Source organism: Pan troglodytes, chromosome 3 (assembly GCF_028858775.2).
Source record: "Pan troglodytes isolate AG18354 chromosome 3, NHGRI_mPanTro3-v2.0_pri, whole genome shotgun sequence".
In the NCBI taxonomy this organism is placed as follows: Eukaryota; Metazoa; Chordata; class Mammalia; order Primates; family Hominidae; genus Pan; species Pan troglodytes.
This window is the reverse complement of record NC_072401.2, coordinates 139100672-139127602: the sequence shown is the minus strand read 5'-3', so window position 1 is coordinate 139127602 and position 26931 is coordinate 139100672. Positions and strand designations below refer to the sequence as shown.

Sequence of the window (26931 nt, the reverse complement as noted above, 5' to 3'; positions counted from 1 at the left end):
TTATGATCTCCTGATGCTGCTAGCCATGAATATATACTGGTGAGTCATATATGTATCATGTCCTAACTTTGTCATCTTCCCTTTCTGAATCAGAACATGGATTGTGAAAGGTAAGACTGATTAGAAGAATGAAGGGCTAAGATTGCTGACTAAAGACTCACTCTCTCAGCTATTTCCCAGGCGCTTCTCTCTGGCGCCAGATACCAGAATATTCACAACTTCTACTGTTGGCCAAACCCACAAAAGAATCACTTAAATGACCACAGTCTACACCATTTATTTTATTGAACAAAAATTGACTGAGCATTTACCATGTGACAAACCCTATTCTAAGCACTGTGAATACAGTGCAGAAAACAACAGAATGGTGGGCCTCTATACCCACAGAAATGACATTCTTATGATGAAGACAGGCAACAAACAAGTAAACAAAGAAACATGTACTAATGGGAAATATCATGAAGAGATAAAGCAATGGGGGTATTTAGATGTTCAGGAAAGGCGATTTCTACAGAGATGGAAGTGACAGGAGATTTCAACCAAATGAAAATCTTACAGATGAGAATTTTGGGAAATCATAAGAGCAAGTACAAATACCTTGAGGCAGAAGCAAGCTTGGTGTGTGAAAGAAATATATTAAGAGTCACTGTGACCAGAGAAATAAAGAAACATGAAAAGTAGCACAAAAGTGAGGCAGTAAAGTAAGATATGGCAACTGCATATGTGGAACTTTGAAATCTATTCTAAGGGTGGTTGGGAACCAGTGGATGGTATTAAACAGAACACGATCTAATTTGAGCTGGCTGCATGGTGAGGCAATTATAAGTGGGCAGATTTGTAGCTATTATAATTTACCTATCACTTATGCTGTCTGTTCTCTTAAAAACTTGCAAAGCAAAAAGGGACTGAGGCACATCTCAATTGATTAAAGGTTTATTTTTACCAAGGCTGAGGATGCATCTGACAAAAAGAAACACAAGTCACAGTAGGATCTGCGACCTGTGCTTTTTCCAATGAGGGTGTTGGGAACTTCAATATTTAAAGAAGAAAGAGTAAGTAGGAGGGGAAGGAAAAAAAAAGGAGGGTGGGTAGGCAATGATGTAAGTAATTACATTCCTGTGAGGCTCTGATTAGTGCTCAGCAAATCTACATTTTACATGCGAGAAGAAGAGAGTGGGGGGATTCATTTGTTTTGCCCAATAAATCTACATTTTACATGAGATAAAGTAAGCATGTGAAATTAAAGCTATCTGTTTCAGTACAAAAGAAAGTCAGTTTTTGCATGACTCAGTTCCCAAGCTTAACCTTCTCTTTGGCTTAGTTAGTTTGGGGTCCTGAGATTCTATTTTTCTTTCACAAACTTTACATGTATCATTTTAATCATTACTTGAAATAATACTATGAGGTAGATATTAATTATCCCCACTTATATTCTAGGAAATTGAGGCTCAAAGAGATTAGAAATGTAAATGAAGACCATCTAGCTACTAAGTAGTAGAGCCAGTATTTCAACCTTACTAAATTACACAGGTTCAAATTTAAAACAAAAAAATGTAATTAGGCTAATTTAGAATTGTTATATTCTGTTAAATGTTGAATAAAGAATGTATTTAAGTTGTGATCTAAAATAATGTTAAGACACATTTAGCCAGTGGTACCCACAACATTTTAATTCTGCCCTCATTCTAAACACGTTTTACTCACAAACCTCTAAGATAGATATATGCAGGAAGGAGACAAACTAGTAAATTGTTATTAGCTAGAGTGTTTTCTGAAATCCTAATGAAAAACTTGAGTAAGCTAGATTGGGCCAAATAGAGTCCAGAACCAAGTATCAGAGGTAATCACACCCGTCTGTGTAGAGAAAGAAAGTAAAAGGAGTCACTTTCTTGTTGGAGTTCCTTCAACCTGCCTATACTATGCCCTTTCAGGTGGGAAAAACCATTCTTGGAATAACTCATCTTATTCAGGATTACTGCTCACCACCTAATGGTAAACATCTCAGAGGAGGCTTTATAGACTTTATAGGAGGAAGACAGAGGATAGAGAATATGCTCTTAGATAATGTGGACAGGTCCATACGGCATCCTTCAGCGTGAAGACAGTTGTCTTTACACTAACTCATAGGAGTGGGGCTTATGTTAAATATATAAAACTTGGACTTTCCATACAGTTCAATACATTTTGCAGACTGATGCTGCACATTAATGTATTAAAGACTCCAAGATCCTTGTAGTAAAGGTACTCACTTTCCTTTTTCAAACCATCTCTTTACACACACACACACACACACACACAGAGAATATTTTCTTTTCTACATGGCACCTATTAACATTCTATTGGAAGGGAATGCTGCGTACCCGCCTTGAGAAATCTTGCCTTATATCACCTTATATCACTGAGGGCACAACCCAAAATCTGTCTCTTGGGGTTAAAGGTAATTCCCATTAAATAATGCCTTCTCCAGCCAGTGCCTATTTTGAACAGTCAGATAGATCTTACGGGTTTGCATTCCGAGAGCAAACTTAGTATTTGTTAATATTGATTGAGAAATATATTGCATGCAGGATGAAATTGATTAAATTTTCAAAATTTCCTAAAAGTCTTGAGCAAGAAAGGGAAGAAAGTTGAGAGAGTGACAGTCACTATGAGACTGACACAACAAGGCCAGAATAGGCTTTTGCTCTGGGATGCGAAGTGACCTCAGAGAGAGTGAGAGAGAAGCAATTTCAGCCCTAGGTAAGATAGAGAGTAGTAATTCTCCCAAATTTACTGTTGAATTTTCTCAATTACATAAAGTGCAAAGAATTTTCTCCAATTTCTAGAGATTAAAGGAACGTTAAAAAATAATAACTTAGCAAGATTCTGTTTATACATAAAATACATATATATATATTACATATATGTATATTTTAAGAGTCAAGCAAATTAAAACAACAAATGTACAACGTTGTTAGGAAGAGTAGCAACTGAGCAAAAATTCTATCTTTAGCCATTTTTAGTTTGGCAAATAAGAACAATGGACGCTAACAAAAAGAAGATGTGCGACATTCCAGCAAAGTACAATAAATTAAATTAGAATAAATGGATTGTCATGATACCATGAAAAAGATGACTATCTGAAACTAATTTTTATAAACTTGTAAACAGAAATTTAAGTCTTGAATTTCCCTTGTAAGGTTAAACTACATTGAACTTTCTGATATGAGATCTAAGAAATATCCCAATTTTTAACATAGTCCTTAATTTGAAAATGGTAAGTACCATGTCCTCTTACATTACATAAACAACCTAAATGAAATATTTATATGCAAAGTTATTATTTGAATTTCTGAAATAAAATAGTGTGTTTTCTGAGGATCATTTTTCTTAATATAAAAAGAGAATGTAGGCCAGGCGCAGTTGCTCACGCCTGTAATCCCAGTACTTTGGGAGGCTGAGGCGGACAGATCACGAGGTCAGGAGATCGAGACCATCCTGGCTAACATGGTGAAACCCTGTCTCTACTAAAAATACAAAAAATTAGCCAGGCGTGGTGCCTGTAGTCACAGCTACTCGGGAGGCTGAGGCAGGAGAATGGCGTGAACTCAGGAGGCAGAGCTTGCAGTGAGCCAAGATCACTCCACTGCACTCCAGCCTGGGTGACAGAGCGAGACTCTGTCTCAAAAAAAAAAAAAAAAAAGAATGTAAAGAAGACGATACAGTTTTACTAAAATCTCAGAATTCCTTTCCTTTTCTTCTTCTTCTTTCTAGTCTATTATTTTTCTCTCTAAACATAGTAAATTTTTAAGAATCTCAATAAAGATAAAAATAAAATTTCCATGTGGAATGATAATTCTATAAAAAAACTAAAATACAAAATTCCTCTCAGAAATATTTCTCTGTTCATCCTCCCTCCATCCTCACATCCTATTTTTCTAGCCTTCCTTTTTTTTCTTAATGTAAGATTCAGGGGGTACATGTGCAGGTCTGTTACATCTGCACATGTACCTCCTGAATTAAAATTAAGGAAAAATGGGTATATCGTAATAGGTATATTGTGTGATGTCTCTAGCCTTTTCTTTGTTAACAAAGTATTATGACAAGTAAAATCTTATTACACCAAAGTGTATGATGAAGTTCTCTGTCTGATTAAGATTCATTAATGGTTTACGTCAAAATAGAGGGTGAGTGACTTTCAACCTTGCATTCTCCTGCACTGAAGTTGAAGCTTAATGTTATTTATTGGCCATTTTCCAAAACACTGTGGTAGTTCTAAGCTTATGACATGCACTGTCTTTGAATACTATTTGACACTCTCAATTCAGTACATTTTATTTAGATCTTCTAGATTCAATAAGACTAACTGGAAAAATGAGGGATTAATATAGTATACATAAACAAACTGTAGCACACACGTACATTTCATAAAACCTCTACTATGGTGATTTTGAATAACATATATATAATATATGTATGTATCTTTCTATTTATATGCATGTATATAAATATAATTTTTCAGAAAGTAAGTGAATTGAACTTTTAAGATTATTTATTCAACATATAGTTATAGGACAATTCTTAATCAACCAGTATATACAGGTGTTATTTGAGATACTGAATGTCAACAAAGGAAACATGAAACTCAGTTGGGGAAATTCCATCTATAAGGAAACACAAAATTAAGTGATGTATGAATGAGAAAAAGAGACCAGCCCTAAAATCAAGAATTTTGGTTGCAATCAAATAAGAAAAATGGAAAGTTAGAGTGGAAGAGCCAGTAGTAACAGTAGCAACAGATTTATTAAAGAAGACAGAAATAATTTTTAGTTATATTCCTATGTAAATATTGGAGAGCTGTCTACATTAAAATGAGGTTCCAGGGTGGTCCAAAGGAAAATAACCAAGTGAAGCAGAATGTAATCAAAACAGAAGGCATATCTATTCTATATTAGGAAATGGTCATGAACATATGCTTATACTAAGAAATTGGATGTGATTTAGAGTTTAAATATTATTCAACAAGAAAGTTGAAGAATTTCCACATTGCAATCACATGAAAAAGCAGACTGCAATGATGAGCTGTAAAAGATGTGTGAGAAAAGAAACAGACCCCAAATCCTTGCTGCTTTGCTCCACTGGGATAGGCCTTGAACTAACACAGTGAAAGCCAGAGTTTCATGCCTGTGGGGGTCTGTTAATTTTTGCATACTTCACGGATACAAATTTTGTCCCTTTCCCTAGCCAGTCATTTTACAAACTCATACTATTTGTTACACAATAGGGACCAGGCAAGTAAAGGTATGTAAACCTAGAATAATGATGTGTCAGCAGTTTTATTATTTTATACACAAGGCATAACCATATTATTTTTCTATCTTACTTTTTTTTTATCAAAGAGTATCAGGATAGATTCTGGAAAAATATTGCTAATATCTGAAATTCTAAATGTATTTTTTTTATATTTTTAGTATTATATACACTATTTTCTGTGGTACAAATAGCTTTTTTTAAATTACTTTTCCTAATAAGAATATAAGAATTTTTATAAAGAAATTCTCGGTTTAACATTCTAGATATTAAAAGCAAACATGTATTTGGTGTATTTCATGGTTGCTATATGATTTAATCAAACTGTCTCCTACTTTGAAAGCAATATTGAAAGCATATTAATTCATTAAACTGGTAGTTTTTTTGTTACTCCGATTGCAGAGAGTGAAGTGGTTCTTGATTAGATTTAGTAATAAACCAAAGCAGACATGGACCCTGACTTCAAAGAACTTATAGTCTAAATGATAAGAAAGATCTTCATTAACAAGTTTTTAAAAGCTCTATAAATAGTGTCATAATGTAACATAGTAGAAAACACAGCAAAAGAAAGGAACTGGATGGTGTGTGTTAGAGTGACATAGAATGTTTTGATATATAGTTATTCTCCTTATACGCAATATATTTCTTCACATCTGGCCAAGCACATGTATAAGAATATAATGAACACTTAAGAAGATAATATGTTGCATGTGCATCTTGATTGTTTCAAAATTAAAACTTTTTAAATATTAAAGATGATCAAATATTAATATGATGCTGGCATCTATGCTGAAGTTTCTAAGTGTACAGAATACAGCACATGCTTACTTAATAATCTAAATTTCATTTTACCACACAGAACTGCACCAACTTCCAGTTCATATTCAAATGCAGTTAAGGTGCTGCTTGCAATCTGTAAAGCTTTATTGTCTGAGTCTTACTTACCTGGGAGACCGCTTATCTGCATTTCACAAAGCAGACTTTGGAGCAGTTCTGCTGACAGTTTCCCTGCCTGGATCTGAAGTACTGATGAGGCAGCACCACTCCTGGCAAAATGCTTGAGTTCTGGCGCTTCTGTTATTCTGTCTTCAAGACCCAATCAATATTTTCAAATGTGAGGAGACATGCACTGCTGCTTAAATAGCACTTGTAAACAAAGTAAAAGGTTTTTTAGTTAGTTTTGTTTTTGATAAATAGTGTGAAAATATTATCTGTCATGCATCTGCAAATATTGACATGCAACAAATATATTAAATATTATGTATTAAAATGTTATTTCTTAGAGAAGCTTTAAATTAGTTATTTCTAAAAAATACAAAACACATAATACAAAAATTTGCCAATAATCAATCCATTCCATTACTAGGAAAATAAATGTGCAATGCTAACCATCTCTCAGAAATGATGGTTTCTTGAGAATGCACTTTAAGTAACATTTTAAAATAAACTCACATGATTAATTCTGTTGAGAAGGTAAGTTTACACAATATTTTTGCATCAATACCTAAAAATACTGATAATAACTAAACATTACTGTAATTCATCTGAAACATTGGACAAGGAGTTTGAAAATTATAAGTTATAGATTGCTTATTTTATTTGGTAAAATTGCCCCAAGCATTTCATGTCAAGACAACTAACAGGAAGAAAGTTGGCCAGGTGCAGTGGCTCATGCCTGCAATCCCAGCACTTTGGGATGTGGAGGCAGGAAATCACTTGAGGCCAGGAGTTCAAGACGAGCCTGGGCAAAATGGCAAAACTCTGCCTTTACTACAAATGTAAAATTTAGCCGGGCGTGGTGGCCCATGCTTGTAATCCCAGCTACTTGAGAGGCTGAGGCATGAGAATCACTTGAACCTGGGGGCAGAGGTTGCAGTGAGCTGAGATGGTGCCACTGCACTCCAGCCTGGGCAACATAACAAGACTCTGTCTCAAAATAAATAAATAAATAAATAAATAAATAAATAAATAAATATTCTTTTTAAAAGCAATATAGAAATTGATATAGTGATTGTGTCTTTCTGTGTTTCTGTTTATTATATATAAAGTCTTTGGGAATACTCAACACTATTTTGAACTTTAAACTTTGAACTTATTACTTTAGATTAAAAAATACACTATATAAAGTGCCCAAAATGGACAGAAAAAATATTTCCACATCCTTTGGAATACTCAGTGTAGTATGGTACATATGTATATTCTAAAAGACTGTTTTAATTAACTTTATTATTTTTTTCGACAACCACAATGGCTCTCAGGATGCTAATTCATGATTATCCTGAGTGCCTAATTTTAGAACTCACATTACTGTAATACATACTAGGCTGTCTTTTTTTTTTCCTTAAGCAAATATCATTTTCAAAGTGGAGTAACAAAAGTTTCAAGATGATAGGAAAAAAATGTCAATTTTGGTTTTGTAGTAAGATTTACCTCTATACTTAATTACCTCCGCTATCTACTCTACCTCTGCTGAGCACAATCAATTTATTTCACGTCCATGGTTATTGTTGAAGTACAGTGAAGCATGACAGTGTAAAATGAAACACTAGGAACAAAATGTAAAGGAGGTCCGACAAATAAAGAATATAAATGATAGGTGGCCATGCATAGCTGTTGTGTGATGATATTTGCATTTTAAGTTTTCTGCCTCGGTATATGACTTGGCTGCCCCTACAAAAATTATTAGATCTCATTTTGATCTTGCCTATTTGTTTACAGTGCAGCTTAAGAAATAGTTACGTAGAAATTTTTGTTAAAGGGAAAATAATTCTATTACGAAGAAGTTGGATATATAGGATCATAATTGCTGGTTGAAATTTGAAGGAGAATGTGATGTACTCCATTCTCTTCTGTGTGAATAGATTAGATTCAAGAGTTTGGCAAAAATCATATCAGGTAGAATGTGGCCCATCAGGGTTATATTGTGAAATTAATGAGAGCATTCCTAGAATTTTATGCATCAAAAAGATTATATGACACTTCAGGAAGATCAGTCTGACTGTTTTGCAGCTTAATTATACAACAGCCAAGATGGCACAGAAACCTGTTAGGGGATTATGACAACTGAGATTTTAAAATGATGGTGAAGCCAGGCATGGTGGCTCATGCCTATAATCCTGACACTTTGGGAGGCCAAGGTGGGAGGATTGCTTGATGTCAAGAGCTGTAAAACAGCCTGAGCAACATAGCAAGACACTGTCTCTACAAAAATAAAATAAAATAATTTTCTGGATGTGGTGGGATGTGCCTATAGTCCCAGCTACTTGGGAGGCTGAGGCAGGAGGATCACTTGAACCCAGGAGTTTGAGGCTGCAGTGAGCCGTGATAGCACCACTACAGTCCAGCCTAGATGACAAAGCAAGGCCTAAAAAAAAAAAAATTTAAAAAAAGATGGTGAAATGAACTATAGTAATGGTCATAACATCAGCATATCCTGTGAGTAAGTTACTCTTCCCATCTTCATTTTACTGATGTGCACGATGAGAGACAGAGAGGTTAAATAACTTACCTACCATTGCGCCGGTAGCAAGAAACAGAGCCAGGACTTGCACAGAGGGAGTTTGAGTCCAGGGCCCTTTACTGTTTCTCTGATAGAAGATAGAGATAAATCATAGATCCAAGTGAGATTTGTAGGTAAGATTGGTAGGAATTGGTCACTAAAAGGATACAAAAAGTGAGAGAAAACCACAGGCTATATATGTAGATTTGGGAATCATCAGCATCTACCTATGGAAGAGAAATAGAAAACATGTGCAGCTTAGAAAGAAAACAACATCTAAAAATGATATCCTAGAAAACCCCAAGATTTAAAGTCTGATGGAAGAAATGGAGCCCACAATGATGATTAACCCAGAAACAACAATGTCATAGAGACTGAGGAAGGATAAGGTTTCAAGGAGAGTGCTGCAAACAGATCCAAATTCTACAGAAAGTATAATAAACACACTGTGAAAACTGCCCGTTGTTCTTTGACTTAATAACAGGCAGTTCATCAATGAACTTGCAAACTACAACTTCTGGGTGGTAGTTGAGGTTTGATTTAATTAAATCTAATAAGATCTAGTCATAGGCTTGAAACTGAGCCTTATGAATTCTATCTTGGACAGTAGCAGGCTAGAATAGGAGGAGTGTAACTACGGACCTAGAGCATATGCTAAAAACAGGTATCATGGAGGAAAAAGAAGAGATTTGTTGGGAGAGAGAATGAAATATCAGGATAAAGCAGGTAAGGAAGTATTGAGTAATATTTTGAAAAAGAAGAGAGATATAGAAGATCTAGAAAGTGGAAAATAACTGATAAAACGACAATACACTGAAGGAGCCAAAGGAACCATGACATCTGAATTATCTGAGAAACTTGTAGTGCTGAAATTTATACCATATGGGATTGGTCATACACTGTGTCTTCTCTCAAGGATTTATCACTTTTGAAAAATAAATTCCATTCCTTTTCAGTCTTTGTACTGTCTCTTTGGTGTCTCCAAACAAGGTCTATCCTGAGAGATATTTTTTGTGCAGAGAACAGCACTGATTCTCTCTCTCTCTCTCTTTCTGTCTCTCACTTACTCACTTTCTCTGTCTCTCTGTGTGTGCTAAAAATGTGTGCGGTTATATGAAAATAATTTAAATTGTGAATGTTAGAATGAGGTGCTGCATTTTATAGCATATCCTTTAAAAATAATAATTATTTGAAGTCTGTTTCCAGAGTTATAATGGTTTGAGCCACACTGTTTTCTAAATACTCAAATTTGGTATGCAGCTTTATGACAGGAAGTTGGCTTTCAGAGCAGGAATGTATGTAAACAAAGAAATGTGGCTCACAGGAAGGTTTAGCTAAATCAAATCCCAAAGGCTGCCTCCATTCTGAGCTTCTTTCTGTATCTTGATTATTTGCAGATGCTTTACATGAAGCTAGAGATGAAACCCAATAGTTAACCTCCCTAAAACTCCCAAGGCAATTCACAGTTAGCCCTGAGTGTTGACCAGCTAAACTAAACAATGAGAAGGAAGTAGGAAATTTAATGCCATCCTGCTTCAAGATGCATGAAGTACTTTTTTCTCTCTCAGGAATCAAACCTCAAGACTAAACTTTTCAAAAACAGACTAAAAAAAATCAACTAATACAACTGCCTGGAATCATCACTATAAACATGAAGAGTTGAAAACTATTTGTTCCTTAGACATTATTACAAAATCACATGCCTGCTGAGCTTCAAGTCCTATTGTCTTGTGCGAAGTGCACAGTTCTGCCTTTCTTGGCTGTAAAAATGCTAAGATACCAAGAGTTATAAATTGTCTTATATAATAAGTCATGGAAACTTTACAGGACAAAGTAGATAAAAAAGAAGAGAAAGATTTTTGTCAGCTTGAAAACTCTGTCTTTATGAATGAAAACAAAATGTTACCTAATTTCTGCAATGCTACCCAGTACAAAGATGTAACCCTAGTCTCTTGAAATCTAGCAGCTGCTTTATTTTTCCCAAGCTAAGTAATTGGAGGGAAGACCCAGGAAAGTAAAACTTACTGTGTTACATTTTTGGAACTCTGGTTGTAAGCATGCCTTGTGCTAATGAAACAGTAGAGAAGCAAACTGTGGGAGAGCATGCTGGGAGAGGCCCAGCCGAGGGGCCCGGGGCAGAGGCCACACTCTCACTTCCAAGCAGTGTGGGATAGGATCCTGCGGGTGCCCACCCTAGAATTAACCCTAGGATGGATGCAATCAGGATTCAGTTTTGCTGAGACTGCTGCAGAGAGGATTTGTTACTTGAGACCATATACATCCTGGAATTCTGCTGGAAGAACATAGGTAAACTCTCAAGAAACTACCAATGCCCAAGGCCACTGCTCAGAGTGAGCTGCCGTATCTCTACATTGAACCTGTAAACAAAATACTAGAACAGTGGGGATGGGCAGTGGGTGGGGAGAGAGAGTGGTGTGTTGCAGCTGTCAGATAAGAAAGGATCTGTGTTTTCCTTCTCCTTCTCCCCTCATCAATAACTGAGAAGCTGGTATCAAGAAAAGAAGACAGGAAGAAGTGTGAGAGTCACATCAAACCCATCATATCTTGCAGCCATTAGAACTTCAGCTCATACTTAACTGAAGGAAAAAAGAATATATTTCAGAATATGAAATAAATTTTTAAAATGAAAAGAGATAAGTAAAAACTAAGATGAGACTGAATAATTGAAAGTGAATGAACATAAGGAGATTGGGCCAAAGAATTATTAACAAATATAGTTTTTATCCACCAATAATATGAGCTTCAATATTGCATATATGTGGACAGTTACTGAAAAAAAAACAGTTTTGTGTTTATAACCAGTGATTTGAGATTAAGTAAATTCATTACATAAGACATCTCAGTTTTGGAAGCAATGGCTGAACTCCTTATGGCATCTTATTTTTTTGTTTTCTATTTATTGACATTGAAAATATTGACTTCTTTAGTCCCAGATAGGTAATGCTTTTCTATGTCTAGATATTTCCTGAATTTTTTGGGAAAATCGATATGGATATTATCTCTTAAAATTAAATGTGCTGCATTTCTCAGTGTCAGTGTTACAGCTTTTTCACTCCTGTTGTTCTGCGAGTGGGAGGGAGCGTTACAGCTCTTTTACTCCTACCACCAGTGAGCTCTGGGTTCTCGTCCCATGACAAAGAAGACTAAGGCATGCAGACAATGGACAGTGAGCAAGGCAGAGTTAGATTCATTAGGGAACAGAAAAGCTCTCAGCAAAGAGAGGGGACCCGAAAGAGGGTTGCAAGCTATGAAGCTGAGTCCAGGGGTTTTTATGGACTGGGAAGAGGGAGGAATGTGCTGACTGGTCTGAAGGCCATCTTGGAGAAAGCACCTCTCAGAAAGAGGTATGATAGTGAAAAGAACCAGTTGGAAGCAGAGGTAAAGGCTTGGCCCAAGACTTCGGCCTAGGACCAATCAGGGGCTGTAATGAAGGCTTGGCTGGGACCTTGGCCCAGGACCAATCAGGGGCTGGAGTGATGATTCACCCTATGTAAATGAAGATTCTCTCAGCAGCCAATCACAGAAAGGTAGACATATGTAAAATAGGTGAAAAGCAGGAGACTAAGGCAGATCAAGGAGACAGAAATGTGTCTAAAACAGAAGTGGAATTTGTTCATCTGTGTTCACAGAGTAAGCATTTCCATTCAAGGACACAGGCTCCTTATCTGGAGCTCGCAGTTTGACTTTCAGGCTATTCTTGGTTTGAAGGAGTTTTACCAAGGACCCACCCTAACTGCCTGCTTGACCAGTTTCTTCCTTCCACCGCTCTCACTAACATGTTCAGAACTCTCAAAGCCTTTGAGTTTGTTGACAGTTAAGACCTCATACTCCACTCTGCCACCCATGAATTTATTTTTAGTTCCGTTTGCATTTGAATAGAATAGCATGTTTACACACATTTACACAATGCACACATATTCTCTTTATTCCTCTCTCTCACATGCAGGCACACAGTTTTAATTCCAGGTTTCCTCTACAGTGATGTAGTCCTTATAGTACAAGGGGGTCGATATATGTGGTATAATGTAACCTAACCACAATGAGCAGTGGCCTGGCCTGACGTTAAGTGTGCTTTTTCTATCAAGAGAAAACCCTACCATAAGAAGACTAACAGCCACTGCTTCCTTACTGAGAAGAGGGCTTTTTCTATCTGAATCAAGTTTTATAAAATTAGGTAGTTTTTCATCCCTAGGAGATATTTTTTCTTAGAAACAACTAGAATATTTAACATTGTATAATGATCAATCAAATCTGAGGAAAGTGATCACATACTGATCACATCAGTGGCTACAGATGTGGGCCAACAAAGCTTAGCTTCAAATCTTTGTTTTGGTTTAGATGACAAAAATGTCAAAACAGCATTTGTTATTTTAATTATTTTGCTAGAAGAAAATAATATTTCATTTCTACATGCTTTAAGTTTACTAAGCAATAATTATCTAAAAAATATATTTTAGTTTTTTCATGTGATGGATAGATTTTTATTTTTATTTTTGGTAACATATAAAGATTTTTTTTAAATTTAACTTGAGCATTTGTAGGTGAGTTCTTATAAGTAAGAGTGTCATAATCATGTAGACTTTTATTGTGAGTATTTCCATCTCCACTAGTAAAACCTATGGAGAACAGGTGAATTGCTAAGGTTGGAAAATAGTGAGATTGTACATAGAGTGTAATGGGGGGGGAAAAGGCAAATTATTCTAAGTGAATATTTATATTCAGATAAAAAAGAGCTAATAAAACTGAACATGACCATGTAATTAACTCCCACAATACCTTGTGCTGTTAAAACTAAGGCCTAGGGAGAAGTTTTTCCTGGGGTCACCCACTGAAATAGAAAACAAATTCTCCTCCTTCCATGCCCCATGTTTTGTTTTTTTGGTTTTCTTTTTCCCTGGCTTAAACAGCAAATCATCCATTGGACCTGGCATTTTAAAAGTCTGCTGGATTTGTGTATTTAGTGAAGAGTAGGAGGTTTTCTGAGAAGGAAAAATAGCTTCATGAAACCATGGACGTGGCTGTGGAGAAGGCGTTGATAAGTCAGGGTTCATACTGGGAAAAACAAGTAAAGAAACACGCTGTAAATTCTAAGCGTCCTTGCGTAAATATCACTTGGGGGCAAAGTGGACTCACTGCAAATTCTTGAAAAACATTTTTCTTTGGAATCAGAAATTTGGCAGCAGGATTTTTGAGTCTTGGAACTGAAGCATCATTGAATAGTGAGGACTGGAAATGCTATTTGAGTCATCAGCATAGAGGAAATATTTAAAGCTATGAAAATGTATGAACTCTCTGGGAAAGTGAACTTAAAGGGTCATGGGTAAATACATGGCCATAGAGAATCTTAGACATATGGGATAGTAGGAGGGAGAGAAGAAATCAAAAGGGATAGAGTAGGAAGAAAACACAAAAGCTGAAAAGGGACTCAGGTTTGTGCAGTGTCAGAATAACAAATGAAGAGATTATTTCAAGGAGGCATGTATTAGGTTGAAATGGTGGAGAATTAAAATAGACTCTTGGATTTTGTGAAAAAAAAAATTTTGTGAGCTTCCAGACTCAGTATTTTCAATAAACTACAGCTTTTCAAATGTTTCAAAGAGGAAAAGTGAGTTAAAGTATTTTTTATTCTATCTCTTATTTATTCAACAAATATTTGTTGAACAGCTAGTCTATGCTAGGCATATTCTATTGATGTTTTTCATGTTATATATGACCAACCCCTTGGAAAATCTCCCTCATCCCTAAGTTTTCCTGCATGCTTATGTCTAACATGTGTATAAACCCTCCCTTCCATGCTATTCAATGATGCTGTGATCTGTTTGGATCATTCAGTGCAAGAAACCCTCAAACAAAATGATCTTAGGTGATTTATATTTTTGGAATGTATTTTGGCCCCAGTTGGGAAAACAATACTTAAGTACCTTTATTAAATTCCTGTTAAATTAGTTGGAAGAACAATTATTCTGGCTCGTGAGAAAGTTTTCATTTTTCTTTGTACAGTTAGAGCAAGAATTTTAGAATAAGGACTTTGCTGTATGTCTTTTATAATCTCCTTTTATGGTTTGGTAAAATATGACAGGCTAGCAGCACAAGAAGTAAAGCTCAATTTGCATGAATATTCCTTTAACCCCTGAAACAAATACCTTTATGCAATGGATGCTTCTTAACCTCCAGGTCAGTGTTCTCAAGAGACACTAAAATTCTTTTGAAAAGGAATAAATAAGAAGGCACAGTGTGTGATCATAAGGAAGGGGTAATTTAAAATACAACCAAGATCATTTTACTCACTTCGTCTTTTGATACAGGCTCTTAAGAGACTTAGGCTGGGCTTCTATGCCAAAGAATGTTCAATTTATTTACTCATTTCACAACTATTTATTGAGACCCTACTAGATGCTAGGTAATGGGGCTAAAGAAGTGACTTGGAGACACAAGCTTATTTTTTAACTGCCCTCATTTTCTTTTCTGTTTTTTTTTTTTTGAGATAGAGTTTTCCTCTTGTTGACTAGGCTGGAGTGCAATGGGGCGATCTCAGCTCACTGCAACCTCCGTCTCCCGGGTTCAAGTGATTCTCCTGACTCAGCTTCCCGAGTAGCTGGGATTACAGGCATGCGCCACTCATGCCTGGCTAATTTTGTATTTTAGTAGAGACAGGGTTTCTCCATTTTGGTCATGCTGGTCCCCAACTCCCGACTTCAGTTGATCTGCCCACCTCAGCCTCCCAAAGTGCTGGGATTACAGGCGTGAGCCACCGCGCCCAGCCAACTGCCCTTGTTTTCTAATGTGTAGAGTTATACAACAAATAACTAGTTTGGGGTATTTAGAACTACTAGTAAGAAAAATAAAGAAAGATAAGGAGATAAAAGTAAAGTGTGTAAAGTGTATATGGGGCTAGGTGATGATTTATTACATATACAGTGTGATTAGCAAAAGAATCTCTGAAGCAGTAATAGCAGAGCCTGGACTTGAATGAGCAGAGCAAATGAGCAATGAAAAAATAATCTGCAGAAAAAAGTTCAATAGAGAATAAACAGCCCAGCCTGGCCAACATGGTGACTCTCCATGTCTACTAAAAATACAAAAATTTTCCAGGAATGGTTGTACATGTCTTCCAGCTACTTGGGAGGCTGAGGCAGGAGAATTGCTTGAACTTGGGAGGCAGAGGTTTCAGTGAGCAGGGATTGCACCACTGCACTCCAGCCTGGGTGACAGAATGAGACCCCGTCTCTAAAAAAAAAGAAAAAGAAAAGAAAGAGCAAGATAATGCCCTGCAGAGGGGATGAACTATGGGCACATTGGAGAAACAAGAGACAGTGTTGGGAGGGAGTGATAGAAATCAAGCTCAAGAAGTACTAAAGTCTAAATCATTAGGGCTTGGTCATTAATTGGGATTTTATTCTAAGGGTGATGAGAGTCCACTAGAAGGTTTTGAATAAGGAAGTGATACTATCCGATTGTATTTTTAAAATATCAGAGAGCTACTTCACGTAAACAGAAGTGGAACAACAGTTAAAGGAGAGGAATCAGTTAAGAGGCTGTTACAGCTGCATAGGAGACAGTAAAATGGAATAAGGTGGTAGCTATCAAGGGCCTACGTGGTTCAAGTCTAGATGGCCATTATAATCAGTAGTAAATTGAGAGCACAAGCCTATATTGGGAGGGGCATAGATTTTATTACAAATAATAGCAGAGTAGTTTTTCTTCAGTGTGGTGGTGATTGGGCCAAAGCAGAAAAAGAACTATAATCATGTGGACACAGGTTACCCAGTAAAACAGTGGTAGGGATGCTGATAACAGGAGAGGCTATGTGGACATTTTCCAACTTAAACAATTGGTCGATTTACGATTTTTCAACTTTAAGATGGTGTGAAAGCAACATGCATTTAGTACTGTCCTCCATTTATGGTGGGGTCAAGTCCAGATAAACCCAGGCTAAATTAAAAATATCAGAAGTTGAAAATGCACGTTGGACTTACTGTTTTTAATTTAGTACAGTTTTATCTGGATGTAGCCCTATCCTAAGTCGAGGAGTATCAGCACATGTGTAGGGCAGAAGGCATATGGGAAATCTCTGTACCTGCCACTTAATTTTTCTGTGAATCTTAAACTGCTATGAAATATAAAGTGTGTTTGCGTGTGTCTATGTTCAACACAATTTTCTTATTTTAACGCTAACCAGACACAAAACAATACGACTTCAGATGATGAAAAAGCATCAGTAGAATCGAGTAATACTAACACTTCTTGATTTTACAGACCTGACAAAGAAGGACCAATGTTGTAATGTCATCTTTTTTTATTTCATCAACTAAGGATATTTTAAAACAATAAGAAGATGTTATTTCTTCTAAAGTTCATTTATTTAATTGAATTTTTCTGCTTTTATTACAAACTTAACTCATTATTTTTATTTTTCTTGCTGTTCATTGGACAAATAAAAGCTTCATCTTCTTGTCCCCAAACACTGATTACTTGGATCCTAATACTTGGTATATTAGTTTTGAAGTCAGTTTAGTACTTGCAGAGTTACTCATAGCGTTGCTTTTACACTGTTTTTTATACTAAAATTAGGGCTGACAGATAATATGTGGAACATCCAGTTAAATTTCAGACAAACAAGAGTTTAGGACTGTAAGTGCATTTCCAAATAGTCATAGAAGTACTTGTATTTTAAAAATTATCTCATTTACACAGAGTTGAAATTTAACTGGGTTCTGTATTTTTACTTGCCAAATATGGCTATCCTAAGTTATTTCAGGAAGCTCTTATGTTCATTTTCCTTTGTGGTTTACTCTGAATTGCTTGCTGTCAAAATGTATCTATACTGTCACCAAGAGTATATATGTACACTACAATTTTTAGACTCCTAAAAAATTATTATCCTCGTTCCTTAACCAATCTCAGTTTCCTTATCAGCATTTTCTAGTATAAAAAGCATTGCAGTGGCCGGACACTGTGGCTCACGCCTGAAATGCCAGCACTTTGGGAGGCCAAGTGCCTCCTCACGAGGTCAGGAGATCGAGACCGTCCTGGACAACATGGTGAAATCCCGTCTCTACTAAAAATACAAAAATTAGCTGGGTGTGGTGGTGCATGCCTGTAATCCCAGCTACTAGGGAGGCTGAGGCAGGGGAATCGCTGGAATCTGGGAAGTGGAGGTTGCAGTGAGCCAAGATCATGCCACTGCACTCCAGCCTGGCAACAGAGCAAGAGTCCATCTCAAAAAAAAAAAAAAAAAAAAAAAGCACCGCAGTGTTTTTACTGGAGTGGAGGCATCTTAACTTCTAACCACTGTCAGTGACAGGTACAATGGTGCATATGAATTGATGCATCTGAAGCCTGTAAGTCAAGTGCTACAAGGAAAGGCATCCCTAATTCTTTTTTAAGATGAATTTATTAGTAGTTTGACCAAGCTAGCACTTGGAATAATACATTCTCTTTCTTCTTGGATTCTGTGTCCACATCATACACTTCCTGCAAGGCATGAAATGACTAGCTGCATGTTTTTAAATAATTGGGATGGAGTGAGTTTTCTTCACTCATGTACACATGATTATTGCTCCATTGCTCTTGGTATTGCTTTGAATATTTTTCTTCCTTACATTAAATGCAAATACAATAGACAATTTGGAGATATTTTCCAGCTAGTGAATAGCACGAGACTTACAATTCTTGAAAAGAAATGCTTCTAATCCAAACACACTTCTGCATTTTTATGTCTGATTCTATTTTCTGTTTTAAAATGGCATCTTGAATGATCTTCATACAGAAGCAATCTTTATCCCTATTCAAAGCTGCTGATTTTGCAGGAAAGGAGAAGAAAGGCTATTCTTTAAATTATACCTTTCATCAACCTGAAATAAACACAAGTAGTAAGTCTGGAAGTCTTTGAAAAGAGAGACAGAGACACAGAGCAAGAGAAAGAGAGAAATTTTATTTCCTTGCAGTTTGCATATGTTAATTACCCTGAATATTGTAAAGGAAGCTGAAGCAGCTGGCATGGATTTTTGACAACCACATTTAAATTGTTTATAAGAAACTCTGTCTGGTAAACTTGGGTGTTTTAGATGCAAGGAGAGATTGCGGCATCTGAAATCTGAGAAAGAAAACCAAAAGCATTGGGTATGCTCAGAGAGTATGCAGTAGGATGCAAGGTCATTTATAAACAGAATGAAAATCAGACAGGTCAAGGCTAGGCCTCTTGAACAAACATTGAATAGTTATACCATGTTCAATGTGTGCAAATCTTGAATGAAACTCATTGTAGAGATCTGTAGAGAGAAAGGCCAAGGTATGTCATCCTAAAAAGAAAATATTAATATAAATTTCTGAAATCCTTATTCAGAAATGCATAAGAAAGCAAAGGAATTTTACAGAAGATATTCACCACCAGGAAGAAAGTCATACTTTCAATCCTCCAGAATAGATTACTTCTGATTTGAAAGGTAAATATTATAGCATATCATTTAATAGTTTATGAGAAATTTGTTATATTGATATACCATCTTCACCACTTGGGGGAACTTTTGCTTTTTCAATTCATATTTTCCTAAAGAAATAGAATACCGTGAGAAGAGACAATCTACTATGACACAAGATTGTGCCATAGAGGAGACAGAACTTGGGTTTCCAGGCACCTATTTATATATGCCTTATAAGTGTATGTCGACTGTCTCTTCTATACAAGACACAAGTCATAGATGCAGAAGAGGTAATGGAGAAAGCTTACCTGACTGTGTAGAGTTCATGGCCTTGGGGCCTATCAAGTGTGGGTTTAGTATACTGACTGTGACCTTGTGCAAGTTATTCAAGTTCAACCTCAGTCTGTTCTTTAAAAAAAGAAAAAGATAGATGTGTAACATTCAAGTGATTTTTTTAATTCTCAAAATCAACTTTATTGGTATATACTTTTTATACAATATAATGTAGGTCTTTTTGTGATGACTTTTGATAAATGTGTACAATAGCATAACTGCCAACACTAGCATGATACAGAATATTTGCATTTCCCTAAAAAGTTCCCAGTTGCCACTTTGTAGTCATTTCCTCCCTGAAGCCCAGTCCCTGGCAACCACTGATCTTCTTGTTACTGTAGTTTCATTTTTTAAGAATTCATATGGGCCGGACCCAGTGGCTCATGCTTGGAATCCCAGAGCTATGGGAGGCTGAGGCAGGCGGATCAAGAGATCGGGAGATCGAGACCATCCTGGCCAACATGGTGGAACTGCGTCTCTACTAAAAATACAAAAATTAGCTGGGTGTGGTGGCGTGCGCCTGTAATCCCAGCTACTTGGGAGGCTGAGGCAGAAAAATCACTTGAACCGGGTGGTGGACCTTGCAGTGAGCCGAGATCGCACCACTGCACTCCAGCCTGGCCACAGAGTGAGACTCCCTCCGTCTCAAAAAAAAAAAAAAAGAATTCATATGAAGGCAATCATATGTTGCATACACATTGGTGTCCAGCTTCCTTCACTTAGAAAGCGTTTAAAATTTACTCCTGTTGTTTTGTGTGACATAATTATTCCATCGTATGGATATTCAGGTGTTGTTTTGATAATTAAGCAGGAAAGTTTAGGTAAAGGCTAGTGAGCAGTTTATGATTGGTAGAAATTATTGAATGAGTGTTAACTATTAAATAATAAATAATTATCTGACTTTATTTTCTCTCAAGATTTAAGGAATGATATCATATTCAAGAAGTAAAACTTTGGGCTAATGCACAGAAGCTTTATTTATAAATAAAATGAGAAATTTGAAAATTTAGACATGATCTAGAAAATTTGAGACTGCCCTTGATTAAAATAGCAGGCATGTTCTTTAGACTGATTTATCCAGTCACATGTCTTGTCTCAATTCTATTTTCACTCTGTGTGTGTAGATAATACCACATTTAGAAATATATAATCTCCAAGGGTCAGTTTTTATTGTCACAGACACGACAATTTATGCTGTTGCAACTTCAGCAATCAAAGACTCTGTTAATGGCATCATAAAACTTGGCACACCATTTTTTTTTTCTACAGGGAAGAAAATTAAGAAGCTTAATTTCAATATATAAATGGAACTCAGAAAAGTGATCACAGATAAATCTAGAAGTTATTTTCAGAAAGAGGTTTCATTTTCCATGTCTTATTCACTAAGAGCATATGTCTCTGAAATTAACTCATTTTTTATGTGTGATCAAAATCCAAAGCAATATTCATGTTATGGTTTTTATAATCCCCAAAGTATATAGTTTCTTCTGTGCCTGGAACTGGGAGGCTAAATTTGGGGGGAGCTTGATCTGTAATGTTCTTCTAATTCAAAAGAGAATATACACTAGCTCAGAGTTTGGAATTTGGATTTGGATTTTGCTTCTGAGCACTGGTGATCGGGATTTGCAGTTTGCAACCTCAGCTCTCAAATAAATCCAGGATTTATTATTGAGATCAGTAGACTGCCTGCAATGCAACCCTTAGGCTTGCTACTTACACTTAATACTACTTAGCTGAAAACAGCTTAATCAGAACTTGTGGGAATGCCATTGCCTTTTGTATGTTAAAAATTTACTCCATCATCTATTGCATTTGTGCCACAAATATTATTTTGCACGTTGGTTTTACTATGACTGTTATTGATTACCAGAAGTCTTAGTCCCAAATTTTGATTTTTAACCCTTCATATACTACTCCTCTTTTGGAGACAGTTGATCATTATTGTGTACCAGCCACAGCATTAGTGGAGGACCTGCATTAGATACATGTGTCCTCTTTTAATCCCATCTCCTCAGTGTATAAAAGAGAAGAGGAACATCAGTAGGCTGAGCAATGGCTGTCATTTGCATCAAGGAATAGAGCCAGCATTCATTTTTTATTTCAAGATAGGTCCATTTCATCTATTTGAAAAGCTACTATTAAAAGGCTTGTAATCCAATGCCTGCAGCTGAGAATAATATAAAATAAAATAATCTTCTTCACTCTTTCAACACCAGCATGAAGAAGTGCCAAGAACTCTTCTCTCATTATTGACATTATCATCAGGAACCAATGGGAGAGTGGTGATGGTATTTTTTTCATATACTTCATGCTTTTATAATTTTCTTTTGGCTCAGTGTGTGGATAATGGAGGTGAGTTGTGAACAAATAGCCTCAAAAAGGCATAATTACTATGAAAAAAACTGATGGGGAGACGGAGATCTTGTCTCTATAACACAGACTTTCTCCATAATATAAAGCTCTTTGATATGGCTTGCCATGATGCATTTAATTAGCAAAATAGTTCTTCTATCATTCCATTTCCAAAGACATTTTCTATCAATATATATTGTATTTTACTATCATTGTATTTCTTTCAACCTATAATCACACTTTGTTTTCTTATTTTTGTTCCACCTCACCATAGGATACATTTCTTAGGGAAATCAGTGGTAAGTGGCTTTGAAACTTTTTTAGTTTCAATTTACTATGACTATAGTAAAAGTTACATTTTACATTACAATTGGATACACAGATATATGCTTAAATTAAATAAAGTTAAACATACAAGTTAAATGAAAGTTAAGAAATAGCTTTATAAAACAAAACTTACCCTAAACATGAGTAATGCACTCTGTTATTTTTGTATTCTATTCTATTTGGTTTTATTTAAAACGGCTCTTTATGACCTACTATATTGATCTCACAACTCACTAATGTTTTGCAAATCATGTGTTACAAAACACTGATATAAGTGATAACATTTGTATCATCCAACAGATTGGTAGAATCTATGTAGACTTGTAAAATTTGAATTTAGACTTTTAAAATATAGCCCCCCATAGTATATACTTTGTCCTTATTTTAGTAGGAAATAAAAATTGTTAATTTTGTTTTACTGTTGTCACATTGATATGTACATGTGAATACACATACAAACACACATATAATGTAAATTATATATGTATATGTGTGTTTGAATTCATTTGGATGTTTCTTATTATATGCTTGTATTATGCCTATAAAAATATAAATGCAAATGAATAAATTGAGCTGGATTACTTGTAAACTTCTGTTTAGTTTTAAAACCAAGCATTCTATTACTTACCTTCAGTGAATTATAACCACGTAGTTGTTTCTCTAGTGGAGGTAGCAGAATTGCCCAGCTCAGTGGGCTTTATTTGTGGGGTGTGGGGGTGGTGGGGGAGGATCTTACTCTATCATCCAAGCTGGAGTGCAATGGTGTGATCACAGCTCACTACAACCTCTACCCTCCTGACTCAATCAATCCTGCCATCTCAGCCTCCTGAATAGCTGAAACCACAGGCATGCACCACCATGCCTGCCTTTTTTTTTTTTTTTTTTTTTTGTATTTTCAGTAGAGACAGGGTCTTACCATGTTGCCCAGGCTGGTCTTGAACTCCTGAGCATAAGCCATTTGCTTTCTTTGGCCTCCCAAAGTGATGAAATTACAAGCGTGAGCCACCATGCCTGACCTCCACAGGCTTCTTCTTGATTGCTGTCATAAGATGCTTAGGGTTTATATTTTTTTAAATATCCAATCAGAGCTAATTTGTGGTACAGGTGATGGTTTGGAAAAGTGCAAGCTTTGCTAGAATCCAACACATAATCTCTACTTAATGTCTAGCTAGCAACCTCTAACTACAGCCTTAACATTGTTTTTTAATTTCTTTTTTTCAGTAAAGAGATCCATGTTTTTATTTGTTAAGTCTGAAACTTCTTTATATGACAAAGTGAAATGTGAACCATTATATACAATACTTTCCTCTATTGCATTAATTTGTTTTTTTATATCTTCATTTAGAAGTTTTATATATTTTTTAAGCTTTAGGTTCACAGCAAAATTAAGAAGAAGATACAGAGATTTCCCAAATTCCTCTTGCCCTCAAATGGTTAGCCTCCCCCATTATCAACGTTCCCCACAAGGGCAGTACGTTTGTTACAATTGGTGAACTCACACTGACACATCATAATCACCCAGAGTCCACAGTTTACTTTAGGGGAAGTGTCCCCTAAAGTACATTCTATGTACTTGGTGTACATTCTATGGGTTTGGCCAAATGTATAGTGATATGTACCCCTCAATATAGTATCATACAGAATATTTTCATTGCTCTGAAAATCGTCTGTATTGTGTCTATTCAACCCATCCCCCACTCCACCTCATCAACCACTGATCATTTTAGTGTTCCCATCATTTTGCCATTTCCAGAATGTCATTTAGTTGGAATTATATAGTATACAGTGAATGAATAAATTGTAGGACATTGTGGTTGTTTATTCATTCATTGAATGAATCGTGTTTGTTTATTCATTCATTGAATGAATAAACTGTGGGACATTGTGGTTGTTTCCAACTTTTGGCAATTATAAATAAAACTGCTTCAAACATCTGTGTGCAGATTGTAGGACATTATGGTTGTTTATTCATTCATTGAATTAATTGTGGTTGTTTATTCATTCATTGAATGAATAAACTGCAGGACATTGTGGTTGTTCCCAATTTTTGGCAGTTATAAATAAAACTGCTTCAAACATCCATGTGCAGATTTTTGTGTGGACATGTTTTCAATTCCTTTAGGTAAATACCAAGGAGCACAATTGCTGGATCATATAGTGAGATTATGTTTAGTTTTATAAAAAGCCACCAAACTGCCTTTCAAAGTTGCCGTTATCATTTTGCATTTCCGCCAGTAATGAATGGGAGTTCCTATTGCTCCACATCCTTGCTAGCATTTGGTGTTGTCAGTGTTTTGGATTTCAGCCATTCTAATAGTTATTTTAATTTACATTTCCCTGATGACATATAATGTGGATAATTATTTAAATGCCTATTTCCCATCTTCTTTGATGAGGTGTCTGTAAAGATCTTCGGTCCATTTCTTATTCTGGCTATTTATTTTTTTCATTGTTGAATTTTAAGAATTTTTGCAAATTTTGGATAACAGTTCTTTATCAAATATGTCTTTTGCAAATATTTCCTCCCAGTCTTTGGGTTGTTTTTTGTTGTTGTTGTTGTTGTTGTTGTTCTTTTGACATTGTTTTTTGCAGAACAGAAATTACATTACATTAATTTTTCAAGAACAAGTATTAGTTAAGAGATACCAAAATGTGGTTAACTCTTAATAATAATTCCAATACATGGATAAATTTCCCTTGTATGTTCTTTTAAACACTCTTTTCAGTAAGTGATATGTAATAGAAAGTAATGAAAAGCATCATAAACAGAAAACTCCCCTGAATCTGTCACTGCAAACTCTTAACATTTTGTTCCCAGAAGTTTTGATGTAAAAACTTTCAGGTTTTCTCATAAATTGTACTTTAGACATGATGGATAAGATGTCTCTATTAAATTGGCTGATCCCTATTCAAGGCCTAGAATTTATTGTTTGACCAAACGCATATACACACACAGTGATATGAACTTTGTGTTTCTGTGCTGTATTTAAGCCTGCTTAGACATCAAAGATTCTCATTATACTGTTGTGAACTGAACTACAGAGCTAAAGAATAGCCTTTTGTTGGGAGAAATGGAGCTTAAAAGAAACAGCTAAGTGGTTATGCTTTGCACTGTGAGACACTAGATTTCATATTCAGTACCATGAGATGGTCTTTGAAAAGCCTTCATTTCGTGTGCCTGTTGCAGTGAGATAGCTTGTCTCACACAGGCTAGGAAAATCCTTGGAAGTTGTGAGACTGTTAATATACATACCCATACCTCTCAGTCCGTGAGAGTAGAGAAATTAAGTCCAATTGGAAATGTATATTGAATATTTGTTCATGTAAATGACTTGAGGGTAAAGTTTTGAATCATTGTTTTTGTAGCATTGGTTACATGAAAACCGTGTGACAGCCTTGGAAGTCTGAAAGAGCAGGAGAGAGGCTAAGCACACACATATTGTGATTTTAGGAATCTCAAGGTATGCTTCTCTATCTCTTTATACAACTTCAAACAGTTCTTATATTTACTTGTAAATTCTCTATATACCACATTAAGTGATGCATTATTACTCATAAATCTGTAAACTACACCAAGATAAAGAATAACCAAAAAATAAAATAAGCTGATTTGTGCTCAGCACTAAACTGCCTTGTTTGACAAAGGGTTACCTAAGACTACTAAGATGTTTATTTTAGTCATGAACAACTCACCTACAATGGTGATTCTGTCCAAAGTGAAGGGATGTGAGAAGTTAAGTTGCAACAAGAATTCTAAATTGAGCTACTTTAACTTTTTAAACACATCCCAGAATTTGCTTAACTACGTTTTCCTTTCCAAAGCATTCCTGCAGATGCCAAAGGCATAAATAAGCTATAATAGAGTTGGAGATTCTATAAGTGTATCATGAAATCAGGAAGAGTGTCAATGTGGATTCAAACCTTCAAGTGTTAAATACTTGGAATTGTATGATTGCACTTATTACTATCAAATCTAATAAAGTAACAGCTGTCATCTAATTAATTATCTAATTAATTAAAATGACATTAATTCAATTATTGTTATATTTCAGTCATGACCAGTTATGCATCAGTCAGGAAAATGGAAATCATGCTAGGTAATTTGAACAGAAAAAGATTTAATGCAAAAATTTGGGGGCTTAGAAAAATCACTAAAAGTCTTAAGGAAGTGAAAGTTGGGGTGTGAGTGGGATGTCACAAGGTTTCAGTTTGGATGCCTCACTTTAGTCCTGAGAGTCAGAAATGTGTTGCTTCCACCCCAACTTAGAATACTGTAGGAAACAGGTGCCAATGACAAAGATGACCAGTAACCTCAAAACTGGGTGTTGCAGAGGAGAAGTGAAGTTCATCTGGCTGTAATAAAACTTCGAATCTGCCAAAGCCCATATGCCCAGTGATCTCTACAGCTAGAACAGATGCCATCAGGTGGCAGCACGGTTGGCATGTTTATGCTTGGTATAAGAAATTTACCAACTAAAGGGATTACTCTTAGAAATATCCTTGAAGAAGATTCACTAAATCATTATCTATGTCATCTATGTTTTAAGAGTAAATATTTTGGTCAATAATGTAGGAGCAAAGTATCTCATCTATGTTGTAAGAGTAAATATTTTGGTCTATAATGTATGTTATTTTAATTGGATCGAAAACTCTTAAAAGAGCTTTTTATTACTATATAACAAATTACCA

General features: G+C 35.7%; 1 long non-coding RNA gene across 1 annotated transcript in view; it reads left to right on the top strand.

Moving 5' to 3' along the window:
* The window catches only part of LOC134809838 (uncharacterized), a 55313-nt gene that overhangs the window by 26511 nt on the left and 1871 nt on the right, over positions 1-26931 (top strand). Inside the window, exon 3 of the long non-coding RNA XR_010156397.1 lies at positions 25609-25703. This is a non-coding gene — a long non-coding RNA (uncharacterized LOC134809838). The remainder of the gene's footprint in view (positions 1-25608; positions 25704-26931) is intronic.